This window comes from Suncus etruscus, chromosome 3, assembly GCF_024139225.1.
Source record: "Suncus etruscus isolate mSunEtr1 chromosome 3, mSunEtr1.pri.cur, whole genome shotgun sequence".
Classification (NCBI taxonomy): domain Eukaryota; kingdom Metazoa; phylum Chordata; class Mammalia; order Eulipotyphla; family Soricidae; genus Suncus; species Suncus etruscus.
This window is the reverse complement of record NC_064850.1, coordinates 23,124,975-23,149,668: the sequence shown is the minus strand read 5'-3', so window position 1 is coordinate 23,149,668 and position 24,694 is coordinate 23,124,975. Positions and strand designations below refer to the sequence as shown.

Genomic DNA, 24,694 nt, shown 5'->3' with positions numbered 1-24,694 from the left:
ATTGCAGAGCCCAGGATAGGAGGCAGGTTAGAAAAATGGATTAATGGAAGGAGAATATCTTAGAACCACCTGTTTATGAGCAAAACCCAGTCATTAAAGCAACTGTAAGCAGAAAACAGACATGTTATTTTGTCCTTTTGACATATATTATGATACTTAAATCCCATAAGAGCAACAAGGATTATTAAAAAAACTGATTGTAATTGTCATAATTAACCATATGCACTTCTCCACTACATTGTATACTTCTTTTTATTTTTTTTTCAATTGTAAGACCTGATCAGGTATAAAAGAAAACAGAGGTGTTTAAATCCCAGGAGATGGAGGAAACGACCCTTATCCAATTCTTCTCATTCTAAATTAGTGTAGGTAGAGACAAGACAATTCCCAAGTCATTTCAAATATGGAAAACATTCATAGAGCAGACACAATTGGCAACTGAAGTCATATTAACTTTGTTTCTTTGCCATTTTGAATTTTATTTGGAAGAGAGGTTGTAAAGGACTAGGAACAATGAGCAGAGAGGATGTTTATGAGTACCGAAGCAGATGTTCTTACAGCCATTTCTTGGAATATATGAAATGGCTGTATGAGAGAAAGCAGCCACATCTTAAAGAAACAAACTTACCTGCAAAAATCTCTGAAACCTCTAAAGAGTTGGTGGAGTAAAGACAAAAAGACTCAGTTACTTTTCCATGTACACATGAATGCCTGTGCGTACACACACACACACACACACACACACACACACACACACACACACACACTCATACACAAAACAGACTCTTGCCTTCCTGAAAAATATACATTCAGTGTTTTTATAATTTTTATTTTACTAACTCAACTTGAATATACAATGAAAAAATATATTCTTAGTGGGACTGAAAAAAATATAAGATTGTGTTCAATTCAGCTATAGAGTGTGAGGGTTTTTTTATTTAGGAATTAATATACAGTATATATAATATTCAGATGTATGAAAGTCTATGATCACTGGACTTTAGTATGGTCTATTATTTTGATTCTTGATCATTCTAATTGCCACATTTAGAACAACAACACTAGGGCTCAATACATAGGAAATAGTGTTCATGGTCAGTATTTTTACCTTTACTAAGAAAATACAAATCATTGGAGTAAATGAGTGGAGAAATATGAGGGGGAAATATTAATGGGAAAAAGATAAGATGAAATACTATGATAGGGTAAGTGCCACTTGTTAAAAATTTAAAATTCTGAAAAACAAGACTAACAGAAGCATGCAAAAAAGGTTAAATTTTATGATAACTTTATTTTTATTTGACTATAGGTGTGAATGCTATAGCAACTGTTCTTGAGTCATCTTAATTTAGAAAGAACTATTCCAAAGCACAAACAATTTAATAAAATAAACACTATGTAGTACCACTTGCAAAGATTTGGGGTGAATGTTTGTTTGTAGAAAGTTTTATAGAAATTTCAGTTAAATTAAAAAATTGCCTGGAATATTTACTTTTTATTTTTTAATTTTAGTTCAAAGGTTTTTTTTAGATCTGTGTTAGGGGCATGGGTGGTGGGAAAATACTATCAGTACTTTGCAGTGCCCAGGAATCATATAGTACCCAGATTTTTATAAAAACCTCCTGCAGATAAAGCATCCCTTGAATGAACTTAGCCCATTGAGTTATCTCTCTGGCCTTGGAATATGAATTTTAAGAACAAAAACCAAAGAAATAATTCTGTAAAATATAGGTCATAAATTCTATATTGACTTCATACTTTTATTCACCAGCAAATTGTTGCAACAAATTGCTTTGTGGGCCTGTGACAGCAAAACATCACTGGCTTGTCACTCCAACTACCATTTATTTTTATTTAAATATTTTATAACACATACTAAAATGTTACAAAATATGCTAGTTTGTAGAAAGGAAGAAAAAGCATACATAAAGTATTGTTAAATGAGGCATTGCAAACATTGTGTCTTATCTGAAATTATATACACTTTTGTGACTACTTCATGAATAGTGAGGAACTAAATATAAAATAATTTTGTGGTAGCTCAATAATATTTTCCAAAAAATAACACTTTAAGAAAGTATTGACTAGATAAGTGTCTGCAATACCATTTTTAAACTTTTCTTCATTTTTGTTTTGTAATAATACACAGCTGTGCCAGGAGTTACTCATGGTTTTGCATTCAGAGATCAATCCTGGGAGACTGGGGGGTTATATAAGATACAAAGAATTGAACCAAGGTTGGCTGTGTGCAAAACAAGCACTCTTATTCACTCTACTCTTTCTCTGTATCCTAAGTTTTTTTTTCTACCCTCTAAGTACCTTGCACACTAAAAAACTAATTTTGATGTTAAAAATTGACTGAGCTTGGAAATTTCATATATATCTTATCTTTGTTTCTAAAAGATTATAACTTTGGAACCTAAGGAAAATCATTTTTCAGAGGAAGAAATAGATTTTAATATAGATGTTAGTAGTATTTCCATTTTTAAAGAGTTACACTAAACGTTTTAGAGAACTTTAAGACTTTAATAAATTAAAGTTAGTCTAAATAAAGACTTGCATCTAAGAGTTAGTCTAACAAGGACTTGATTCTAAGTAGAATGATCTGAATGACCTTCTATATGCACCCCCAATCTAACAACTTGCAAATATAACCTTAGATAAAATGAGTAGATAATATTTTTGTCACAAAATATGTTATTAACTTCTAAATTAATATGTTATTAATTTTAACATCTTGTCATCTAGTCACCAGTGGTTGGCTAGGTGGACTCTTAAATGCAATCACATATATCCATGTGCATTAGAGACATGGACACAAAGAGAAGCAGATATACATAGATAATAAGATGTATGAAAATGAAGGTAGAGACTGGACTAATGCAGCCACAGTGAAGGGACATGATCATCACTAGAGCAATAAGAAACAAGGAAAAAACTCTTCCCCCAGAATACTTAAAGGGAGTCTGATCTTGTTAGTCATCTTGAGTTTGGACTCCTGGCTGCAGGATTAGTGAGAAAGTTTATGTGTGTTGTAAGCCACTCCACTGTAGACAACTGCATAGCAGCTGTGTGTGATATACAACAATATAGGTCCTTGAATGTTGTTTATACAAAACAATTCAAGTTTCCTGATGTGATGATGTTAGTCTGAAGATCTCCAAATAAAAGTTCAAGATTCCACATTGAGGGGCCAGAGTGATGGCATAGTGGTAGGGCATTTTCCTTGCACGCAGTTGACCCAGGATGGACTGTGGTTCAATACCCCAGTGTCCCAAATGATCCCCCAAGCCAGGAGCGATTTCTGAGCGCATAGCCATGAGTAACCCCTGAGCATCACCAGGTGTGGCCCAAAAACCAAAAAATAAATAAATAAATAGATTCCACAGTGATCAATACAAATTATAGAGAAGCCAAAACAGACTTAAAAACAAGGTTCCTCAAACTATTCTCCAATTCTGTTTAAGGTTTCAAAAAGTACTAAAATAAAATAGAAATAAAATAAAATAAAATAATAAAATAAAATAAAATACACAACTGTGTAATCACCAGGTCCTAATATATGGACAAGTCTCTCTCTTCTAGAGAGATGAATGGAATATCCATAATAATAAAATCTAAATTAAGGGAAATGTGCTTTCATTTGTTCCTCCCAACTGAGTCAACTCCAATATTGAAGAATTCTGTTCCAATACAGATATGTTTCAAAATTTGTATTAAATGTTTAGAAATGAGAGCACATTTGGTTTAAAATATTTTAATAATCTTTCTAGCACTAAGAGTCTCTATAATTATCTTTCTGTTTCTCAATAAATATTTGTTGAGTGAGTAAAGGAATGCATTAGTGAATGAATATGTTGCTCTGCCTGCAGCCAAAATAATCAAGACTTATTGTATCTTAATGACAAATATTTAAACCAAAAAGAATGAATATCTGAATCAAAATATTTCTTTCTGAGATAATAACCTGAACAGATTATAAATGATCAGAATAACAGAGTACATAACTATCTCAATGGCAATAATGCAACTACACTCCTGTAATTGTATTTTATTATTATTGATTTGAGGACTTAATGCCTGTGGGTTGATTATAGTAATGTTGTGAGGACAATGAATTGCAGAGATTCAAACCTGGGACTTCTAAACAAGCAAACACAAGCAAAACATATACCTCTAACTATTTTATCTATTCCTAAGAACTCCTGGGATTAATTCTTATAAAGCATATGGATATCTGTTTGCAATTTAGTATAAGAGTGGACCTATAACATAAAACTTGAAGGGAAACTTATTCCCAAGACATGATCCAGAGATTAATATATTCTTTTGTGTGTCAGATACTACATTATTGGCAACATAAAATTATTTAGTGTCACAAAACTAAGAAGTAGGACCTATAGTTATCTATGTCTTATAAATGACACAATTATTTATGAAATCATACAACCACTAAGCAGTGAAATAATTAAAAGATAGTCTTGGGGTCAGAATGGTGCAAGCAGTAGGGCCTTTGCCTTGCACAGGCTAACCTAGAATGGACTGCGGTTAGATCCTCTGACATACCATATGGTCCTCCAACCGAGGAGCGCTTGGCCAGAAGTAACCCGAGTGTCACCAGGTGTGCCCCCCCCCAAAAAAAAATAAAAGATAGCCTTGTTTAGGACTATTTGTCAAAACATTGGTGAAAGATGTAATCAAGACTGAGCAAAGAAGAACCTCAGTTCTGGAGACAAAGTTCACGAATTCACTAATTCATTCTTTCTCTGATAAAAAACATTTGTATAAGAAATATAGGCCCAGCACTTTGGTAGCTACTGGAGTTAGAGTTGAAAAGAAAGTAATCATCTAACAAAATGTTCCAAAACAAAATAGAAAATGAATCTTAAACCAATTGAAAATGATTTTGGCTAACATAATTATAAGTGAATTTGAAGCAAATGTGTTGCAGTTTCTCAAAGTGTCCTTGTATGGGAGCCAGAGTGATGGTATATTTGTTAGGACACTTGCCTTGCACATGACCAACTGAGAGTTGATCCTTGGCATCCCATATGGTTGTCTGAGTCCAGTTAGGAGTGATCCCTGCTGGGTGTAGCCCCCCAGAACAAAACAAGAGTCCTTTCACTATAACTATGATCTAATAATACTTTTTAATGTTGTCAAAAGATGGCATAAGCCTAGTTATGGAAAAACTTCCCTAGCGATAGAAAGCCTCTGACAAATACTTCAGAAACTCAGCAACTTTCATGAAGGAAAGAATATATCTCACTAATATAATCAAACACTTACACAGGAAACATCTATAAAGTAATTTACAATAAACATTCATTTGGTTCTAAACATTAACAAAATCAGAGGCTTTTTATTTATTTATTTATTTATTTATTAAAAAAAAAAAAGAAAAGTTAGGGCCAGAGCAGTAGCGCAGTGGTAGGGCACTTGCCTTGAATGTGGCTGACCCAGGATGGACCTCAGTTAGATTCTCAACATCCCAAATGGTCCCCCAAGCCAGGAGCAATTTCAGAGCATATAACCAAGAGTAACCCCTGAATGTCACCATGTGCGGTCTAAAAACCAAAAAGGAAAGTTAGAGACATGATTCAGTGATTTTTGTTTTTTTGTTTGTTTGTTTTTTTTGTTTTTGGCCACACCCAGAAGCTCTTAGAGTTACTTTCTGCTTTGCATTCAGAAATCACTCCTGGAAGACACATATGTGAAATCGGGGATTAAACCCTTGTCAGCCACCTGCTGTGCTATCACTTTAACCCGTGACTTGGTGATTCTAAGTGATAAATCAGATCACTCTAGTCTACTCTGTTACTGAGAATGTCAGTAGCCTTCATTGACATTAAATCACATGATAAAATTGGTAAAAATCTTAGCGAAGTGTTCTGTTTCTAAAAATAGAAGCTAGTAGATTTTAATCATAGCTCTCCTGAATATTAGCCATGCAACTGTAGTCAAGATGAAGACTCCTAATTTTCATTTTACTATGTAGGAAACAGAAATAATAACAAAATCCATCTCATAGGATGGTAACAAATTAGATGTAGATGAATTGTCTAATGAAAACATGTGGTAAATAGCAATGCTGTTTTTCATTTGACTGGTAATTGATCAATTACGGTGGCCAAAATAATAATTAAGTTTGATGAGGAATTTCTAGTGGTTTCACCAATGTTCTGGTTTTCAACCTGCAGGATACAGGAGAACTGTACATTTTTATTCTCTTGTATCTCTGTATCAATCAGAGATTAACCTGAGTTAGTGTCACTTATGAACAAAAATGATTGCAGTTAAGTAATGTCTACCCTTTCTTTTTGCCTCTTTATCATGGACCAAAACATTCCAGATGCTGAAGAGCCTTTCAGCCTAGGTCCTGAATAAAGATGACGTAAATCAGACTTCCTGACACTTTGTGATTAATATAATATATGGGAATAAATTTTAGCCATTGTATTTAGTAACTGGGTATGGAGTTTGTTCCATACTCTATGGGGAGTTTATTTAATATTGATTATGGTAGAGTTAGAACTGTGATGGACCTTGTATTATAAGTAATTCAATGAATTATTCTTTGTGATATTGATCCAATCTCTTACAATCTTTTGGTTCTTTTAAGCATTATGTCCTCTTTTTTTAGTTTTTGGGCCATAATTAGCAGTGCTCAGGAGTTACTTCTGGCTCTGCACTCAGAATTCACTGCTGGCAGATTTGGGGTGCCACATGAGATGCTGGGGATCAAACCTGGGTAGGCTGTGTGCAAGACAAATTCCCTACCATCTATTTTGGATCCAAATTTTGCCCTTTTCAAATGTTTATAAATCATTGCTGTCTCATTGTAATTTCCCAGGACCAAGACAATGACTTTGTAAGTCACTTTTTATAACAGAATTTCTCATAATACTAAATAAGATTTGGCATTTAATAAGGACCTCTTTGACAGTGCCAATGACAGGGATTATCATAAAACCACCTGCATTATAATCTCCTAATGTCCACTCCCACTTAATTCTTTCTTTAGTAACTCTCTTAGAAGAAAGATGGATATTTGGAAAATTGTCAATGAAGATAGTACTTAGAAATTTTATTCTTTATTTCAACATATGACAACAACAACAATAACAAAAAAGCATATCCATAAGAAATCTTTCTGGTCCTTGTATTAGTGCTTCAGAATGAGTAATAAAAAACTCAACTGTGTCATGTCCTATAAAGGAAGTAAAGAAAAGGAAAGGAAAATAATTGGTGCTTTTATTAGTTTTCGCATTGTTGCAAGGATGCATAAAATCACTTTAAAACTAGATGAAACCTAAGAGGAACTATCTATTTAGCCAGATAGTATGGTCTATCTATCTATCTATCTATCTATCTATCTATCTATCTATCTATTTATATATCTAACTATCTATCTATCATCTATCATCTATACAGATAGTATGGTCTCTCTTCATTCTTTTGAACTCCTTCAATATCCTAAGATATGAGATTCTATTTGTATGCCTTCAAGTGCTCCTTAATTAATAGTCAGAGTGACAGGTTGGTCAGATTCAATGAACATATAGGGTAGAAAAAGAAGAAAAATCTGCAGAGCCAGTTTTCATGGGTAGACAGTCTATCATGAGGTGTACCCACTACTTCACAGTATCTCTATCATACAAGATGATTCTACAGATCAGATGAATGCAAGGAAGACAAGCAGACAACATGGAACAAATGTTGAATGTTGGAAGGATTAAAGTAAAAAAAGCTCAGTTTAATTAAAGGGAAATATCAAAATCTTTATATTGGGCTGGAGCAATAGCACAGCTTTTGCTTTGCTCCCAGCCAACCCAGGTTCAATCCCTGGCATTCTATATGGTATCCTAAACTAACCAAGAGTGATTTCTGAGCATAAAGCCAGGAGTAATCCCTGAGCACTTCCAGGTATGCCCCCCCAAATAAATTCTTATATCACATTTATGACCTGCATTGTTTTACACTTTCCAACAGTGTCAGTTCCATGCACTCCTCTATACTCATGCCTTATACTGCCTGAGCCACATTCACTCTAAGTTCTTTAATGATCCTTTTATATGCCCCTTCTCTTAGCTAACTCCTATCCATCACGGTAAGTGCAGCTTAAAGGTCAGGTTCTCAAGAAAGCCTTCCATAAAATTCAACATAAAACAGGGCTTTAGCTCAGAAACCTTTGTACACCAAAATTCCTACTTATGGCATAAATTACATTGTTTAACATTTTGCAGCAGAATATCTGCTTCCTATTGGTCTCTTCGTCTAAATAGTAAGCATGATGATAAAAGAGACTATATCTACTCACCATGTACTCTCTTCCACTCTCTGTTCTTCTTTGCTCATGCTAAGTACTCATTAATATGGATGGGATACATGAAGCTAGTGAAGGGCATAGGAGCTTTCTGTCTTTTGGAGAATCACTTCCTTGGCCTCATCCCCACTTTGTTGCTTTGCTAATAAGGCCTTTCTCAAACTAGATCTAGTTGTTTGCTTTTGGCCAGAATCTCAGTAGAAGAGTACATGAGACAGAGGCTGTCTTAGAATTAAGATAGCATAGGAGTTGTTCCTAGCATTGAAATGTGGCTGCAGGTACCCATAGGAGAAAAAGAATTTAGACTTGCACCCCTGAGTTAAGAGACTTATTTTCTTTTCCCCAGCAAAATCCTGATAGAATTTGATGAGTAAGAGATCCTAATATGAAATGATTATCAAATCCTCATAAGACGCCAACCTATATGGAGTCTAATAATCTTTTTTTTTTCCTCAAAATACTCCCAGAGTTTTTCAGGATGAGTAAGGTCCAAGAACAAATGGTCCAAGAAAATATTTTTACAAAACACAGCTCCTCAACTCCAAGAGCCAAGTGAATTATTTAAAACCTGGGATGACTTTTTAAAAAGAGAAGATCAATTTACAAGTGAAACTAATCGCAAGATGTAACAAGTGCAGAGGTTGCCAGGCCATTCACTACAAGAAGCACCAATACAGGGCTGTGTAAAGGAAAAGGTGGGCGTTTCCTTTGCAATTTAGGAAACTTCAATCCCAGAGAACCAGTTCTCCTGGAATTCATCTCTGACTACTTGGATGTGGCTACATAAATACCTGTATGTGAGAAGAACCTCCACTTTCCTGTAGGTGCTGGCCAGTGTCTGACACTGACCAGAACTACCATGGTGGTGACAGGAGAAATGATATGAAATGCAGAGCAGGGAAGTAATCCTCTTCTGACAACAGTGATTAGGCTGAAAATGACATTATCTCTCTTTCCCTGTATAAAAGGGAAGGAGTCAAAAAATGACAAATGGAATCATGGAACAGAGACATTAATGTTTTATTTGGATGTGATACGTGGTCAGAGTTCACTCTTGGCTCTATTCTCAGGGGTCATTCATTTGGGGACCTTCTGTGGTGCTGGAAATCAAGCCTGAGAAAGAGTTTTAAGTCTCCACTATGTTTCTGACACAAGAAATTAAATAATATTTTTAGTGATACTATCATTCTATAAATGGCCTGTTTCATTTTTAGGTCATACCCAGAATTTTCAGAAGCTACTCCCAGATATGTTTTTCCTATTTGGGATGCTTCAGACACCTTGCAGTATCAGAGACGAAACCTAAGTATCCTGCATACAAAGCCTGTACTAAAACCATCAAACTATCTTTCTGACTTATTTATACATTTTTAAATTAATTTTTAAATTAACATTACCATGATCTAGTACAATGGCTAAGAGAATAACTCAAAGGACTGGCATGCAAGTATTGCATATGGTAGACTTTGGTTCAATTCCAGTATCATCTAAGTCCCTAAATAAATGCTACGTGAATTGACCTTCCAAACATCACACTAAGAAAAGCCTCTGAGCACTGCCAGGTTTTACCCCAAAATTAAAATAAGTAAATTTGAAAGGTAATTAAATATACTTTTGTTTAATTTAGCCTTTATGATAAATGCTACAATAAAGATATGCTTCAATGACTTATTAATGGAAGAAAATCATTTGCTATAGGAACAAAGTATAGTCAAAGACTCCAGACTCCATTCTTGACCCTGAAAGCTGTTTGACTTATCCTAGATAACAGAAGCAATAAAGGCAAAAAAGTGTTCTAGGTATTTTTTATTCTTCCAGATAACAAGTACCAAATATACTGTCTTCATCCCCATAACTATTTATCATCTAATTTATTTATAAAATGATTCTATAGCCATGAAATAGCTCAAAGGGCTACAATGAGTAAGCAGAGATGGTAGAGGGGTTAAAGCACTTGCTTTGCATGTAGCCAAGTTTGGTTCAATTCTAGGCATTACACATGAACTTTTGAGCCAGCTAGGGCTGATCCCTGAGCACAGAGCCAGGGCCAGGAGAAAGCCTTGAGCATTGGCAGGTGTTGTAAAAAAAAAAAAAGAAAAATAAGGGGGAATTATATTTCATGCTTTGTGTGTAAAAGCCTGGGATTTGATCCCTAGCACCACATAGTCTTCTAAGCACTGCTGAGAATGGCCTCCAAGTACTGTCTTAAAATAGGTTTTTAAAAATGTCAGCCAACCCTCCAAAAATTTTAAAGCAATATATGTAATTATACATATATATACATATACATATATGTAATATATTTATTTCCATTTTGTCTTCCTATCTTCTGATATACATAAGGAGATTTAGGTGCCAAGAAATCAAATTGGAAAACATGCAAAATAATCTAACTAAATTTATAAAACCAAGATTTTATATATATCTATGCAAATATCTGTTTACAGGAACATGAGTCTATCATAGCAACATGCAAAATTGAATTTCTTCTAAAAGTGGAAAAAAGAATGATTTTAATGAAAGACTAAGTAAACAACAAACTTGTAAAAGAAAATATTCAAATATGAGCCCAGGAAACCATAAAGTATCTTGTAGCTTTAGTTCTAGAGATTTCAAAAACAAATGTCAGTGGTAACACCATTAATTGGTACTTCTCAGGAATAGTTTCTTTTTCTAAGGAAATTAGAGAGAAGTTACTAAACTACTTCTTTATTCATCTTTATAAGGAATCATTTTAAGGAAAATAATAAACATAAAAATTTAATATACAAAGAACTGGAGCAAAGAATTTAATGTGTCCTAACTTGGCAATTTTTAGTTACCCAAATAAATTATCAAAAAAAAAAAAGAAAAGAAACAAATTAATGATCACTAGGGTCTAGGCAAGTGTTTTTCAACCTTTTTGTGTAACACTTTTTTCATGAAAAAAAAATCATGAAGCACACCCTCATTAGAAAATGTTAAAAAGAAATTTAACTCTATCCTATATTGACTATATATAAAGTAATTCTCTTGAATAGAAATCAAATAAACACGAAGAAATTATTTTATAATTACTTTGTTATGAAATAATAAAGTATTTTATCATTGTTCATATGTCTGTTTACTTACTCAGTGCGAAACCTGGGCCTGTTTGGCTGAACACAAAGCTGATATTCTGGCAGGAATCGAAGAAAGACACACACGTAGCTCTTCATCAATAGCTCTTAGTCTCTCTGTCTTTAGTTTTTATAGTCCATAACATGCGCTTTGACTCACAAATAAATCTATCATGCTGAAGCCACATGTTATGGATGAAATTAGAATTTTTTTCCATGGCACACCAGACAATATCACACGGTACACTAGTGTGCCATGGTACAGTGGTTACAAAACGCTAGTCTAGGCTATATAGTACAGTTGGTAGGGCACTTGTTGTGCACATAATTGACTGGAGTTCATTCCTAGGTATTCCTAGCATTACCAGGAATGATTCCTGAGTTCAGAATCATAAATAACTACAAGTATTACAATGTGTGACCCTCAGACAAAAATAAAACAATGTCATACTTTGTAGCTACATTCAATACTTAATCCCAAAATAAATACTCTTAAAATCAACAGAAGTGTTAGATACATGAAAGATTTGTTTTTATTTAAATAGGAACTTGGATGCTACTTTTGACCTAATGGAAAATCTGGATATAAATAAATGGTAAGAGAATAAAAGGCTAGAAATACCATGTTCTGAGTGCATCACTACAAATCTAGCTTCAAAAATAGGGGAACGTATATGTGTATTCTCAATCTTCATTTGCTTTCAGGATATAGCCTTAGACTTCATCTCCATCCAACCCCAAGATACACTCCTTACTTAAGGATGGTGATAAGCAACAGTTGGTGATGCAGGTCAAGTGAACTTGACATTGACTTGACAGAATCTAATCCTAAGGAGCACTCTAAGGTTTAACAAATCTCTTTCTTCTAAAAGAACCCATGAATCTATATGGATTGCAACCAAATGACAAATACACTTATACATTCTAACATTTGTGTCAAACCTTCCCAGCACAATATTTATATCCCTACTTCCACCAAAACTGCAGCCTCACTAATACAAAATTCCACTCATGATCCAAAATGGACTATTTATAAAAGGTAGAAACACTGCAAATCAAAACACGATGAACAAAGCAAAAAAAAATATAAAGCTGGCATGAAAGAAATAGCCTGCTGAGCTCTCATGAACACAAAGGTGAGGCGCTTTTGCATTCCCTCAGATACCTTACAAACACACACTTAAGGAAAAAATCCCATTAACATTTAGATTATAATTCTGGAATGATGGGCATCAGACAATCTCAAAATAAAAACTCCTGAGTAAAGTTGAAGACATGAAGCATTGCCTTGCTCTGCAACTAATATGTCTTCAGTTCCCAGCACTCTATCCAGTCCCCAATTCCTATCAAGAGTTTTCTCTGAATGCAGAGCCAAGAATAATCCACACACATCCAGGTGTGGCCAAAAACAGCAACAAAAAAATGATCAAGTCTGTTAAAACACAGATTCTTAGAAATTCTTAGTTCAAACCTGACATACTGAATGCTTTTCTGAGTTTGGCAGAAGTAATAATCCACACTCTTAAACTGTCCCTCACTCAGACAATAAACTTATTCCTCCTGTCTTAAAACTCACTGAATTTCATACAACGAGGTAGATAAAAGCATTATTTTTTGGTTTTTGGGTTACACCCAGCAGTGCTCGGGGTTACTCCTGGCTCTATGCTCAGAAATTGTTCCTGGCAGGCTCAGGGGACCATATGGGATGCCAGGATTTGAACCACCATCCTTCTGCATGCAAGGCAAACACCCTGCCTCCATGCTATCTCTCGGGCCCCGATAATAGCATTTTTGAATGTTTATATACTGTGTAGCATCAGAAATTGGAGTTTAAACAGAGAAAGTTGTGGTCAATTCCCCTCCACCTCTTAACCCCATATCGTATAGATAATAGAATAAGTATTGTCTTTCTTCTTTCCCCCTTTTATTGTGCATCTGGCCATTTTCCTATGGCTTTCTGAATTTAAAAATATAAAAAATATTAAATTTTTGTGTGCATACTATTTTAGTATTTTGGGGAAGATGTAAACTAATTTTAGATGAAATCCTGTAAACTAAATCACAATATGCTGTGTCAGAATAAAGAACAAAACTATGGCAAATTAAGAGCAACATTATGACAAAAACATGGCAGTAGGGCACCTCTTTTCTGCCCTCCAAAATGGGGTCTGGGCTTGGAGGGAAACTGGGGACATTTGGGACTGGCAATATCCACTGGGGCAGGGATGGGCTGAAACTCAATCATGGACAATTTAGTAACTATCTCACTGTGATTCAAATTTTTAAAAATTAAAAATTAAAAGTATCCCCAATTTGAATTCATTATTGTACCCAACAACTTCAACTTCACAGCAGTATCATAATTAATGAAAGCCCTGAGCAAGACCTATATCATTGTTCTTTATTTAAGACTCAAACTTCCTTTAGCCACCTTCTACCATAGAGAAAAAGGAGGCACAATATAGAAAAATTCTGTGTATAATAAACTGTAATAAGAACAATAAAATGGCACCCAGATGCATTGAGTGGGTGGGTAACAGCCATTTCTTATCACTCAATTCCTTCGACTAATAAAAAAAAAAGATGGAGAAGGAAAACAAACACCTGGCACCAAAGGTGCTCAGATAATAGCATAAAAAGCGAGTGGGCATCCACACCAGGGGAGTTCTAACCCACTCTGACAAATCACATCTCCCTCTGCAAGTAGCTGTTCATTCCATAGTTACTGCTTTTAATTCCTTCTCTGAAGGTATGTCGGGCCTACTGTTGCTTGGACCATCTCTTGCCAACTGCACGAGCAGCTGGTGGAATACATTTCAGCAGAGAATCACAGCGAAATAAGTACATGGATCCCATGAGGCGGCTGCATGCAGAGCTATCATCAGCCAGCCTGTGCTATTTTTGGAACCATCTTCACTAATGGTCTGCTTTGCTATTCCTTGTCCCTGCTGTTCATTTTCCAGCCCCGTCTCTCTCCCAACCTGGGATATGCCCGATTGACTGATCAACAATATGATATAGGTTGGACACCTCAATATGATGTAAGTTGGACACCTGAAGAAAATAGGCTAAGAAGTAACATAAGTAGAGAGATTCAGGAATACAAACAAATTCTGGTATGGTCCACAATACAGAGAATGTGATTAACACTGGGGTGTGTGTGTAGACAGACTGGAAGAGAATTCAGACTTTACAGATAGTTTGGGGGTGGGGTGGGAGGAGCAAGGGGAAGGGAGGTGAGCTAGAACAGAAAAGTTTCTTAAGGAGCATTCTTCCCCTCCTCCCTGTCCCCCACTGTTTGTGAGCTCTTGGTTGAGCAGGGCTAGATCAAGTGTTTAATATACCATTAACTCCTTGGCCTTCCTCCGTTTGCTCGTTCTCTACTTAGTATGCGCCAGCCAGTGCGACAGTGTCTAGACGGTCCAGTTATCAGCAAAAGGGAAAGAAAATTCAAAAACAGTCCAACAGAGCCTTCTTGCTTCTGAGGATTCAGAGACAACACTTTGCTTTCTAGGGGAACTTAGGGACAGGCGTTTTCCCCTACCTGACCGAGTCGTGGGGTTGAAGATCAACTCTTTAAGGACAAATTGTTCAAAGGTCAGGTGCCCCTCAGTTTTTTGAGTTGACACTACCTATTCTATTTAGTTTGCCAAAAATCCTTTGATTTGTCTTTGTCATAGGTTGTTTTGCTCTCTTATCACTGTTATCTGAATTCTCTCCAGACTCTTACATTTGGGGAACAAGATAAAACAGCACAGCCCATTGTGAAGGCCAAGGAAATCTGGACTGAAATGCTGGTGCTAGCCCTCTCCCCAGTTTATTGTCCTGCAGAAATTGTGTTATGTGTTCACTTGCTAACTTCCTCTCTCTCTTTTAAAATATAAGCTGCGTGTTCAGACCTACATTATCAGCACTTAGAAATATGGGCACTCAATAAATATTGGATAAATATTATTGAACACACTTTATTTCTTCACCTCCAAGAAAAAAAATTTCCCCTTGACAGGGTGTTAAAGGACTCCGTGAGAAAATTAACAAATTGTTGGCTCAGTGGCTCAAGGACATCAAGCCTTTTAAATGCTTTTTGTAGGGTTCCCTTCCCTTTTATTTTCAGATTTGGAGACCCCATCCTATCATTTTAACTACCTAAAACAATATTCTTATTATCTCAATAGTTCAAAATATTTGGATATTTTTCATATGTTCTTTCAAGTGTCTCATTTTTCTGATCCAATAGACCTCCTCTTGAACAAATTACTTTGATGTTTTTCTTAATAAAATATGCTATAAGGGGCCAGAATATGCTTCAAAGGGATGGAGTACATGCTTTGCATGCAGGATCCTGAAGTTTGATCCCTAACTTCGAATTGGCCCTTGAGCACTCTTATAACATGTCTGTGTAGTTTTAACAGAATCAGCACTTTCCAACTGAGATGTGAACTCTTTTTAAAGTTTCACAAAACAAGATTAATCTTGCAATGAACTAAAAGCACTGCATCTTGGGAATACTGATAACATACTTCATTTTCTCTGATCCCTGCATTTGACATCATATCACTTAAACCACAGCTAAGATCCTTTATTTTTAACAACTTGGAGCAAAGTGTCCAAGGCGATGCATTTTTTTTTTTTTGCTGTGGTATTTGCCTTTGATCTGGGCACTTTCATGCATTTATTAATCCTCCTGACCTCCACTTTTTCCCTGAAGAGGAGACTGGCTTTATCTACTAGAGTACATTAAGGCATAGAGATGATGTGTCCAAAGTAGATAACAAGAGGGGGGGAAAACAGCTTCAGTCTCAATGCTAAATTAGTTGCAAATTTTCATGCCATGCGCTATCTTCTAATCAGCTGTTATGGGAATTATGAAGTACCTGAGTGCTGTATAATTACAGCTGTTTGTCATGAATGACTGCATCCTTGCAAAGTAAAATATCCAACTAAGTAGTAACACCTGGAATCTGGAAAGATGGCCTTTTCATGTCAAGAACTAAACAGATCACTTGATTCTCTCAGTGCCTTGTATGGGCTTCCTGATGTTGTGAACCTCAACTCTTTGTCAGTTATAACTATATATATGCAGATAAGAGCCATAATTTTTGGTCTTGGAAACGAAGCTTAGAATGTTTACAATTGGAAAAAATACATAGAATACATAATTTGAAAAAATATTTCAGTGCCAAGAAAAGTATTAAACCATCTTGCATAAAAAACAATTTTATATTTAAATACAAAGGCAAAGGATGAGAGAGAATTTTACTTACCTATTTCTAAGAACATTGCTGTTTTCTAAAATAATCAAGTATAAGAATTTGATTATATTTACATGAATTTTTGCTTTCTATTGCTAAGATAAGAGAGAAAATGAATTGTGATGTGGGAAGTCCAAATCATAGGATTTTCAGAAATTTATATTTATCCATGAAAATTCTATTAAAATTAATTGAAAAGTTATTGTTCATCCAGTTGCAGTGACTAGAGCTTGCTTCATCAACTTTCTGATCCTAGCATGCTATCGATAGGAATTTTTTAAGAACAAAAGTATCTGAGCTTTTTCACCAGAATAAACCAGGGAGTAAGTCACATGCCCTTGGTCTTCCAAGATATCCAGTGAAAAAATACTTCTACGAGCCTCTCAGAAGTATCATGCTACTTAGCAGTTATTACTGATTCTATTTCTATTTCAGAGTGAGATATATTTCTCACTTTTTCATTAAGGTTTCCAAACCAGAAAATACATTTTAGTGTATGATTCTCCATTGTAAAAATATGTGAAATGCTTTAAATATTTGCTAAGCATTTGACGACATTTAATAAAGCTTCCAGAGATGTATAAAGTAGCATTACTGTCAGATGAATGAAGTTGAATGTGCCTATAAAATGAAAACTTTGATGGATATAATATTAGATGTGATTATGATCTATATTTCAAAAATGTTCCCTTTACAGCAGTTGCTGCTGCCAAGTCCCAGGATAGAGATTCAGGACACTAAAAAGAATACATTACTTCTTAGAAAAAAGAAAAAAAATTAATGGAGCCTGTAAATAGTACTTTATTGTAAATAATTTCTTTAATGCACCCTCATGTGGTATAGTTTACTATTTATTCATATTATTCATATAAAACTCAAGCAAAAGTAAATATTACTCTGGTTTAATTTCTTTTAAATTCCTTTTATACTCTGTGATAAAAATGTTAGAAAATTATCTATGTTACAATACATAATCTCTTGCATTTATTCTTCTGATTGAAGATACCATATATTTCTAGATATAGTATATTTCTGGATTTCCTCTATTCCCAGAATAAGCAAACTTTCAACTTCCAGAAGCAGCAACGATGCTGTATTTATATTTTTACATTCAACAAAATTTATAAATTATATTTGAGTACAAATTTAGCATTGTAAGAGGATCTAGGCAAATGTATAAATATATAGTATCCATAAGGAATGTTTGTACTAAGTTAATTAAAATATAAAGCTACTTTTGCTGAGCCTCTATTGTCTTGCTGATTAAAATGAAATAATTTTAACCTGCTACCATAATGTAGAATAAATATTTTAGTCAAAAAGAAAATTAGTAAGTCTTTCTTGGGTATTCTATTCTTGGAATGAAAATATGCAATGCAGACTCATAAACTAGCATATAATACCAACACACATTTCTAGTGTCCTGTTATTATATATATTTGAAGGTAATTTGTTTTGTTTTTGTTTGGGGCCATACCCTGAGGTGTTAAGGACTTGTTTCTGGCTCTGAACTCAAGGATCACTCCTAGTTGGGATAAGGGGACCACATGAGGTATGAGGGACCAAACTTGGGTGAGCAGTATATAAAGCAAGCACCCTACCAGCTGTACTAAGTCTCCAACCCTGAAAAAAATTGAAATCATTGGTATATTCTTTCATTAATCCTTCAGACTGACGTCTCTCTGGTTTTCTGAAATTGTAATGGGTTACCACCTATAATGTTTTAGTCTCTGTCTCAGTAATTATTAACAGAACACTAAATTCTCTGAAGCATTGTTATCAAACACCTCTGCCTAGAAAACTAACTTGTCTTTCAAGATGAGACCCTCTAATTAATTTTCTTGTGCTAGACTTATTTCTGTTAGAAACATTTCTTTAAATTCTACGTAATGTAAGTAAAAAGATTGAATTTGAATCAAATTAACTCAAGGTGTTATTTATTGAGATGAAGGCAGGTTTCCCTGGATAAGTGGATTCACAAATCCAATAGCAATAGATTTAATGTTATTCTATTTCAATATGCCACATAATAATAATAAGTCAGACTAAATATAGCCTCTACTAAATAGAGGATATTGTTTTGGAATAGGAATAGGTTTGCTAAGTTTGTTGTAGTCTACCAGATACTATCAATGATGAATTGAGATAGGTAATGTAAGCAAATGCATCACTCTGATAGTTCCTAGTACAGACATTGGCAACCCAACCCTTGGGCCACTTATGGCTTGCTGCCTATTTTAGTAAATTAATTTTCACTGTAGCTCACCCGAACCATTAATTTATTAATTTATATATTATCTAAAATGCTTTTGTACTACTATGACATAATTGAGTTATGGTAGATAATGTAATATTGTGTCTAAAACTTCATGACTCACTAACCTAAACTATTTGCTATCTTGTCTTTAATTAAAGCTATTAAACTAATATCTAGATATTTTATTTACAATATATTATTATTTTAGAGGGCTTTGGGCCACACTGGCCATACTGAGGGGACATTCCCAGGTCCAATAGTGATGGAGCTCAAAGTAGATTCACCCATGTTTAAGGCAAGTGCCTTAACCCTAATCTATTTTTTCAGCCCTAGACATTTAAGATCAGGCTCCCCAGTATCTAAGTTTTGATGGAAATACTTACAGATGAAGTCTATTTTAGTGGCCAATGATTGTCTTTTGTAAGATAAATATTTAAGAGATTCATTTAAGAGATTGATTTTTAATAGAATTTTTTCTTCAAAAGGGAGTTTGAAAGTTAACAGACCTCCCAAACATGAAACTGCCATCAATATAGAATTACTCAGTGGTAGCACTGAATCAATAATAATTGAACTGTAAATTAAGTGGTGATTTAGAAGGAAAAGCTAAACCAACGTGTAATCACATAAAAAGGTGATGGAATTCACATCAATAAACATGTGCTGCCCTGCAGGTAATTGTGACATAAACCATCAGTCTGGATACAGAGGATTCAAGTAAACTCATTCTTTGGCACAAAACAATTTGAGTAGAAGAATACTGTACTCCTACGAATGACTATAAGCTAGTAAATGTAGCCACAATAAAATCAGAAGCAACTAAGTACAAAACATAAAAAAATACTGTAAGTATAAAAATTATCTTCCATAGTTAAAAATACTGCATGAAACCTAGCTAAGTTACCTGGATGGGTGCTATGACTTTTCCTATGACATTGTTTTGAGTAAAATCTGGCCATGAAACCAAGACAGTCAAATATCTCAGCAAGACAGTTCCCACTGCAGTGCCCCAAACTACAAAAAAGGGACAAAACAACCAATAATGGCTGCTCAGTGGAAAGCCATAAAATGTCTGTGTTTATCAAGACACTCAAGAAAATGTGTGTAACCTAGCAGTCCTTAGGAATAGAAGTGATTATAGTTACAACATGTGTTTCGCTTTCACATATTAATTTGAAATTCAGTTGTTCTTGTTTCCTCCCAAAGATGCTATGGAATTTGTTGAAAAAAAGAAAAGCACTTCACCTTTAAGATATTTTGAGATCTGAGTTGTCACTATTTTCCATTCTCTTTGAAGGCTATTCATTCCATTTTTAAAGGTGAACACAATAACAAATCAGAAATCATGTCCTAAAGCTGGTGAGGGTCAATTGTTTCTGAAATTTGTTTTAACTTTCCTTTTACTAAAACCAAGATATTTCTGCTGTACTTGGGCTTGACTGCAATAGTGTCCAAATTCTATTATCTAGCTGCCGAGGAGCCACTGATCCACTAGAGAAATGAAATGGGAATTTAGACTCTTGATAACAGAAGTTTGGCCCAAAAAGTAATAAAAATTTGATCTGGCTTCCTACTGGGAGCCAGGGGAATATAGTGCTTGAGAAAGGAAAATAAGTATGTCATAACATGGAAATGTATGACTATTGATCATACCTACTCAGGGAGAAATGCTTTTCACAGGCAAAATTATATTGGTCAGAGACTTCAGTCCATTAAACACACACATTTCAACATAAAACTTATTTTCATTGGTCAGGAAAATGTAATGCATTATTGGATGCCACTGTGTAAGCATTTATAAAAAGGAAGCTCAAAGGAGTCATAATTTATCTGTGACCCTAAATGAAGGCATTGTGGAGCCACTGGTAATGTATAAAAAGCAGCATTAAAATCTACCAAAATTTAGAATAAACCAAGTTATTTACAATAGGTGTGTGTGTATATATATATAAATAGTATTTTGTTCTATTTTTTTCTTGTTGTTAAGACCCTATCCAGTGGTTATTAGTGCTTACTCCTAGCTCTATTTGCTGTGACTAGGATCAAACCTGGGTCAGCTGAATACAAAGAAAGGCACCTACATGCTCTACTATCTCTCCAGTCCGCAGTATGTTTTATATGGTGAGCAAATAGGCATCTTAAAGATAAAACAATAACATATAAACTGATGTTTCCCCTTTGTAAAAAATCAGGCAACAATATATAGATCTGCTTCCAGGAAAATCCCTGTGTAAATGGGGTGCTAAGATTAGAATTCCCTTAACATTTTGGTTTTGGGATTACAACTGTTCAGAACTTTATCCTGGCTCTGTGTTTAAGAATTACTACTGGCATTCTGGGCCCGGAGAGACAGCACAGTGGCGTTTGCCTTGCAAGCAGCCGATCCAGGACCAAAGGTGGTTGGTTCGAATCCCGGTGTCCCATATGGTCCCCCGTGCCTGCCAGGAGCTATTTCTGAGCAGACATCCAGGAGTAACCCCTGAGCACTGCCGGGTGTGGCCCAAAAAAAAAAAAAAAAAAAAAAAAAAAAAGAATTACTACTGGTATTCTTCTGACCATATGGGTGAAAGCAATCGGACCCTAATCAGCCATGAGCAAGGCAAGTACCCTACCCACAGTACTAGCACTAGTTTTCTTTGAATTTGTGTTTTCTAAGAGAAGTTTAAACTTGGCATCTAGTGGTATGGCTGCCACAAAAAAGTCCTTGGTCATGTTTTTCTCAACTCCACCTAGAAAATATGGTTACCCACCATCCCACATGAAGAGTTATGGGAACAGTTTTGGGTACTTCTCAGTTTCACCCCACATGATCCTCTCTTGCTTGAGGCAGTACAGCACAGAGTACAAAATGTGTAATAAAGTAAGAAAAAGGGAAACTGCTTTCTCTCCTGCTATACTTCATTTTTGGTTAGTTTTTGTTTTGCAGCCACACCTGGAGGTGCTCAGGGTTTCTCCTGGTTCTGCATTTTGTCACTCCTGAGGTACTCAAGGATGCATTTGTGGTTCTAGGTATCATTGGTTTTGAACAAAGCAAACACCCTACCTACTGTACTACCTCTTCAGTCCCTTTTGGGAGGGCTCAAATTGAATGGTGTTCAGCAGCAATTCCTGGATCTGCAGTCAGAAGTCACAAATGATCTCCCACTGTGTGTGAAGAATCTTATAAAGTGGAGGGAATTAAACCAGGACAGCTACATGCAAGACAAGCACTTTAGGCTTAGTCCTGAATTAGCTTTCTAGATCTTTTTGCTTTTGGCAGAGTGATTCATTTTCATTTTATAAATCTTATGGTTTCCAAAGATTATGAAATCAGTCGTGCCTATATAATTGTTGTGAGGACTAGTGAGTATATTATACTTAGAAATATTTGCTGGCCCAAAAGTAAATTTTGACAGTATGTTGGTCCATATAATTTCCCCTGCGTACATTTCATTGTAGAAAAACACATAGATGCATACTATTTTCACCACTTAACTAAGGATAAAGTAACCCCTCTAGGAACAGACTAAGCCCTTGCTGTGGCTTTGGAAGATGAAAATTTTCACCTTAATCAAATGACTTTCCTTTGGCTGACACAAAAATTTTTTAATCCATCTCACTTAGGTATTAAACCAGTTGCCCTAATAGTCCTCCCTAAAGATCGTGGAAGTTATCTTGAGTCTACTCAGTTTCCTCAAACATTGAATTTTGTCCTGTCTCCTATAAAACCTTTTTATAAAAGGAGCAACTAGCTTTGACAAGTTACAAAGGTTAGACAAGCACCCAGGAGGTTTGGGATAACTGATGTTTCTATTGTGACAAGTTCAAATGATCAATGAGCCATTCAAACTGTGAGACATGAGGATTATAAGCAATCAGGCGTTTTGGTGCCTCTTTTAATGCTGGGATGACAATTGTATGGTCAGGATCCAGACTGCTATTTAGATACTTTTCTTCATCAAGGACGATTACAGTCATTGCTAGTAATGGAGGGAGCTCAGAGAAGGTAGCCGAGGACCTCATAGCAGGTTGAACTGAATCTGTAAGTTCTATTCTCATCATCAAAACAGCCACTTGTTCTGGTGGTGATATTTGTCTTTTTTCATCTTCTTCCTTTTCTTCAGGATTAGTGTGAAGTTTATAGACGCCTCTAAAAATGATATAGGCTGTGTATAGATTTCTCTCTAGAATGGCTTAGACATAAAGTATATACAACTTGACATGTACACAATGATACTGCACAAGAGGATTTTGTGCCTTAAACATCTCTTGGAGAAATATCATTTGGTGAAATAATTCATATTGCTTAGAAATCATATTTTCTCAAGGTAAATGTTATTATTCTAACATGCCATTATTTAGGAAAGGTTTATATTTTTTTAGGGAATGTCCTTGTGATGTTCTGATAGCTTCATAAAATATGCTGAGATTTTCATCTTTTTTAATTTCTTACTTTTAATAACTGCTTTATTTTAGCACCATGGTTCTAAAATTGTTCATTGTTGGGTCTGGAACAATAGCACAGTGAGTAGGGCATTTGCCTTGCACTTGGCCAACCTGGGTTCTATCCTCAGTATCCCATATGGTCCCTAAGCCTGCCAGAAGCAATTTTTAAAAACAGAGCCAGGAGCAACCCCTGACTGCCACCGGGTGTGACCCATAGAAACAAAAGTAAAATAAAATTTAACTTAAAAAACGTTCATTGTTGGGTTTCTGTCATACAATGTCCACCATCCTTCATAAGTACATCTTTCCTGCCACCAATACCCACTTCCCCTATTTCCATCACTCCAACTCCACCTGTCTCTAGTGCAGGCATAACCCCCATCTCTCTCTCTCTCTCTCTCTCTCTCTCTCTCTCTCTCTCTCTCTCTCATTTTCCTCTTTTGACATTGTGGTCTAAACTATTGTCAATGAAAATGAGGTGCATGTCACTTTCTTACCTTGCAGCAATGAATTCTTATCCACATTGAGTAGTTTTAGATATCATTGTCCTAGTAGACCCTTATCTACTTTAATTGCATTCACCAATTTTGTCGAACACTTCCTTCACTAGGATGGATCTACTGACCTTCAATTCTATTGTCTCTAGGTATTGTTATCATACTATCTTTATTTTTCTTATATCCCACAAATGAGTGAGATTATTTTATGCCTATCCCTTTTTCTATGGCTAATTTTACTCAGCATAATTTCTTTATGTCCATTCATGTCTAAGCAAATTTTATGAATCCATTTTTCCTAACAGCTGCATAGTATTCCATTGTGTAGATATACCACAGTTTTTTAGCCATTCATCTGTTGTAAGGAAGCTGTTTTTTTTTTTTCCCAAATTTTGGCTATTGTAAATAGAGCTGAATGTACATAGAAGTGCAGAGGGTATTTTTGTATTGTGTTTTTGTGGTTCTGGAGTATATCCCTAGAAGAGGTATTGCTGGATTCTGAGGAAATTCAAATTCTAGTTTTTGAGAAATATCCATATTGTTTTCCATAAAAGTTGGAACAGTCTGCATTCTCACCAGCAGTGAAACCTTCATCCATGCCAGCACTGGTTGTTATTGTTTATTTTTTTATGATGTGTCCTAGACTCTGTTGTGTGAAGTGATATCTCATTGTTGTTTTGATTTGCATTAGTAAACTTCTATCTTTGTAAAGATTTGTATTAATTGCCCTCTTACTAATAAATCTATTTTTATCCATGCATATTTTTCCTTTGAGTCAACATTTCCAGTCATTATATTATAAATTATTAACACAAATTAAAGGTCTTGGGAAGAGGAAA

General features: G+C 35.2%; 1 protein-coding gene across 7 annotated transcripts in view; it reads right to left on the bottom strand.

Annotated features, from left to right (window-relative positions):
• Positions 1-24,694, bottom strand: part of LOC126003964 (neurexin-3-beta) — a 1,607,127-nt gene that overhangs the window by 985,410 nt on the left and 597,023 nt on the right. The gene's annotated exons all lie outside the window — the stretch shown is intronic.